Genomic DNA, 4,941 nt, shown 5'->3' with positions numbered 1-4,941 from the left:
ACTGACATCTGTGTACCAGTCATAGGTGACATTATTATTAAGTGATCAACATGTAATCTTTTTTTAAATTTATTTTTATTTTTTAATTATTGTTTACGCCAGGCTATGAATTACGAAGTGTTTACGTGGCGACCAATCCAAAAATATAAAGGAGTTGTTACATTAACATTTGATTACATGTGGAATGGGAATTCTTTTTGACCGAGGGAAAGTATTTAGCATTTAAAAGCATTAAAAAAAATAAAAAATAAAACATTTGCAAGACAAATACAGGGCCCAGGCCAGTAAAAAGATTATTCCAGCACCACATTAACAAGCCTCCAATCATGTTTCATATTATTGTTACACGTTACATTAACACGCACTCGTTTGAAACCAGCCGAAGTCCGCATTTTTACGCGGGGGGGCAATTTATTTTGCTGCACAAAATTGCAGATTTCCATGCAAAATAATGCGGGGCTTGCAGGATTTTTGTTGCTAAAAGTCACAAATATCTTAACAGTAAGTTGAAAAATGTTGTGTTTACTTTACACTAGGCAGCCATTTCCCCTGTTGCCATGGTAATGTTATGAAGTGACGCAATTGCACAACTAGAAAAACACATTCCTTTTTTCCTTAAACCGCAGTTGTTCCAAGTGCCCGCAATTTCTTCCCATAAATATCCCAGATATTCTATTGCATTTTTAAAGAAAATGTGCTGCATAATGAAGGATTTTTAAAACAAATCTTGCGCATGTGCAGGACGGATCGTGCAGTGTCGTGAAGCTTTAATTTAGCAAGGGTGTGAGTGTCTCTCATAAAAAGAAATCAAACTAATTATTACTGAATATGATAATTACTAATTAATTCTAAGGTGTTAAACCAAGACGAAAACAACGTGAACTATCGATAGTTATAAAGTAGGACTCAAATAAGACGGTAGGGGAATTTTGTTGAAAGGGAAATCCGAAAGAGCAAAGTACCGATCAAGCATATCTCTCAAGTATATCTCTTTAGAATATTCCTAGAGGGAGTAATAAAAGCCAAACACCCCTACAGGGTGATTACCTAGAAAACCCACAGACAGGCGTGATAGGCGGATGTGTTAAGGTGGATGTCATTAAAGACCTTAATGAGACCCGTCTCAGTGCTGTGGTGTGGTCGGAAACCCGACTGAAATGTATCAAAACTGTTGCTTAGTGACAAGAAATGGTTGAGTTGTTGAAAAACCGCTTTTTCAATGATTTTACTTAAAAACGGAAGGTTTGATATTGGCCTATAGTTGCTCATTAGTGATGTGTCTAGATTGTTCTTTTTTAAGAGTGGCTTGATTACTGCAGTTTTCAGGGCCTGTGGAAAGATACCTGAAAGAAGAGATGTGTTCACAATCTGTAGAAGATCAGAAGTCAAACAATTCGAGACATTTTTGAGAATATCAAGGCAACAGGAGGAGGATTTCAGATGTTGTATAATGTCCTCCAGGTTTTTATGGTTGATCGTATTAAAATCTGTCATATTGGAACTAGTTTTGCTTGAACACTGTGACAACACATATCCTGGACTTGATATGGACGCACTGACTGTTTGTCTAATCTTCTGAATTTTATCTTTGAAGAAGGAGGCAAAGTCATTGCAGGCCTTGGTAGATAAAAGTTCAGATGCTACTGGTACTGGAGGGTTTGTTAATCTATCGACAGTAGCAAACAAAGCACGTGAATTATTAATGTTTCTAGAGATAATATCAGAGAAGAAGGACCGCCTTGCATTCCTCAGTTCCAAATTATAAATGCGGAGTCTCTCTTTGTAGGTGGTATAATGGACCAGGAGATTTGTTTCTCGCCACCTTCGTTCAGCTTTCCTACACTCTCTTTTTTCTGTTCTCACCAGTAGGTTATTTCTCCATGGAGACCTTTTCTTACCAGAGACAACTTTGACCTTAGTGGGAGCAATGGCATCAATAACATTTGTTATTTTACAGTTGAAATTATCTACAAGCTCAGTCACTGATAGCTCAGAGAGCGTAGAGAGGGCGGGGGTGGAGGAAAAAAGCTGAATAAATGTTTCACTGGTGTCTTCAGTGATATACCGTTTTGGTAGAGACCATGGTGAGGGAGGTACCACAGTCTACCTGCATGCCCTTTCCTCAAGACATCACTCATGAAGCCATTATAGTCCTTCCAAAAGTTAAGTTGGAAGTTGCATTAATGTGCACAAAGAAGCCGAGAAAAAATGGACAATTCTCCAAAAGGCATCAAATGACAGTTGAGACATTTGTATAATATGTCACAAAAAGTTAGATTTTATTTCCATCATTTACACTTTCAAAATAACAAAAAAACTAAAAAATGGCATCTGCAAAGGTTTGGGCACCCTGCAGAGTTAATACCTTGTACCCCCCCCCCCCCCCCCCCCCCCCCCCCCCCCCCCCCCAGCTTGGAAACGCTTCTTGTCTCCAGCCAAGAGTCTTTAGTTCTTGTTGGAGGTGTCTTCGCCCATTCTTCCTTCCAAAAGTCTTCCAGTTCTTTGAGATTTCTAGTCTAGTCTGTCAGTCCTCAAGTAAACTAATACTATTAAATCTTCAATGTTGATGCCATATGTCAGCACAAGGTCGGGGGTGTGGTTCAAACAGTGAATCTAGTAGTGAGCTGAAAGCAACACCAAGGCTCTCCACATGGATATTAAAAGCACCTACAATAATACTTCATCTGATTTAAGGACTACACCTGATAAAAACTCTGAGAATTCAGATAAAAATTCAGAATCTGGTCCTGGAGCTCGGCAAATAACAAATATAATTGGTTGTAATGTTTTATGTTTTCCATGAGGGATGTTGAAGATTAAGAATAAGGCCTTCAAACGAGTTCTAATTTAGTTCAGGTTTAGGATTAATTAACAAGCTTGGAATTAGAGTATTATTCTGACTGGGAGGAGTTTTTTAGCCCAGCCATGTTTCAGTAAGACCCAATAGATCAGTTTGATTATCTGATATCAGATAGTTTACAAGTACTGCTTTAGAAGACAGACATCTAATATTTAATAATCCACATCTAATGTTCATGTTCAGTTTTATCATTGCAGTGGTAGCTTCAATTCCGGTTAGGGTGTTAAGTATAGCCCCTCTGTTTTTTCCCTTTGACTTAACCGATCTGAGTCAGGGGACAGACTTGGTCACCATGTGTGAAGTACTGGAACCCAGAAGCAGACCTGGACAGGGTAGGTTGGAATAACAAGGTGAGTATTTATTTGTAGTATGAATACGAAAGCTGGTAAGTTCTTATTTTTGGCAGGGGGTGACATAGGTAGGCTGGAGGGTTTGTGCAGATCCCAGAATGCAACTGTGAAGCTGTCAGCCAGGCAGGTGTGAGTTTCCATCCAGGTGGTTAACTGTAGACAGAGGAACAGGAGGCAGGTCAGCGACAGGCAGAAAGACTTTCAAATACTAGAGGAGAGATACAAGAGCTCCACATACTGGTTAGGCTAACGGTCCGCAGGGAACGGAGGTCTGGTCTCGGCTCATATGGAGCAGAGGGGGATCATCAGGACTGGGGGGGGCACATTGCAGATAACAGCAGGTGTGTGTAGCAGGAGAATCAGCAGGGATGTGTTCAGGAAACTCAGGACAAACAGACTTCAGGTTAGAGCAAAATCAAAACAGGCTCAACATGCTGGAGCCCTGCCAGAAGAGGCTCAGGCATATCATTACACCAAAACTACATGGAAATCATGGGATTGATTGATTATTGCTATAACAAAAAGGTGAACTGATAATGGATCTTTATCAAATCACTCAAATTTGTTGCTGATTTGACAACAACCAGTGTATATTCTAAAACTTTGACTTGCAGCTGTGTTTGAAGGCTCTGTGGCCCTAAATCCACCTGTTTGGTCTTAAAGTCTAAAGCTACAGGAGACGCGGAGTGAACCTGCTAAACGGCCCTGCAAGAAACGCTCCGTGTTCATTTAATTTTCTTTGGATGACCAACATGTGCACTAGACAAAACCCTATATTTAGTATATTATATTTAGCATAGGAAATAATTTGAGCCAACTTATAATTTGGCGGTTTAGGATGCAAATTGGTGTTTGTCCTGATTTCTACAGATAGCTACCCCTAGTAGAGCACCTGTGAATTTTTACTCTATTAAAATATTTAATGTGTGTGTGTGTGTGTGTGAGCCATTTGCTTTTTTTACGTTCATTTGTTGTTGTTAAACCTCCCGCCACCAGGGGTTGCCATGGCGCTGTCTATTTGGCTGGGACAGAGGTGATGTAATCATCCAACAGGGCCCAGGTGTAGGAGGAGGAGGGAGCCCACAGCTTTTTGACCTTGCACCATGTTATGAGAATGGAAAGTGGAATTAATATTGTTTGATATTTCCACATATGAATGGACTCTATGTAGGGGAACTCCCTGAGTTTAAAATAAATGCTGACTGGAGATGTTTGACGTTAGGTCACATGAACCTAAATAGTTCAATTATCTACTCGGCAACCGTAGTGGACTTCTTTGATGAACAAAGAGTCTTCTTTCATCGGATTCACCAGAACACAAGGATTAGTCTGAGACAAAGAGTTTAGTAAGTTTACACAAGTGTCAGCATTTAGGATTACATAATACAATTGTTGGTTACAAAACACAATTGTGAGTACACATTTTGGTCGGTGTACCCACAATTGTGTTTTGTAAGCAACAATTGTGTCTGTACTGCATTGTTTGTGACAGGCCCTAGGGCCTTATTTTATTATGAGTGGGGGGGGGAAGCAACGCTACGAAGCAGGGGGCGGACTGGGTCAACAATTCAGCCCTGACAATTCTCTCCCTTATAGGCCCAATGTCAGCCCGTTCATTATTTGATTCATAAATATATATATATATATATAAACAAGACTTCAGATACAGTATTAGGGACCACTAAGGTCTACATAAAGAGACTTCAGATACAGTATTAGGGGACCACTAAG

Source organism: Etheostoma cragini, chromosome 16, assembly GCF_013103735.1.
Source record: "Etheostoma cragini isolate CJK2018 chromosome 16, CSU_Ecrag_1.0, whole genome shotgun sequence".
Classification (NCBI taxonomy): domain Eukaryota; kingdom Metazoa; phylum Chordata; class Actinopteri; order Perciformes; family Percidae; genus Etheostoma; species Etheostoma cragini.
Note: the sequence above shows the minus strand (reverse complement) of the source record.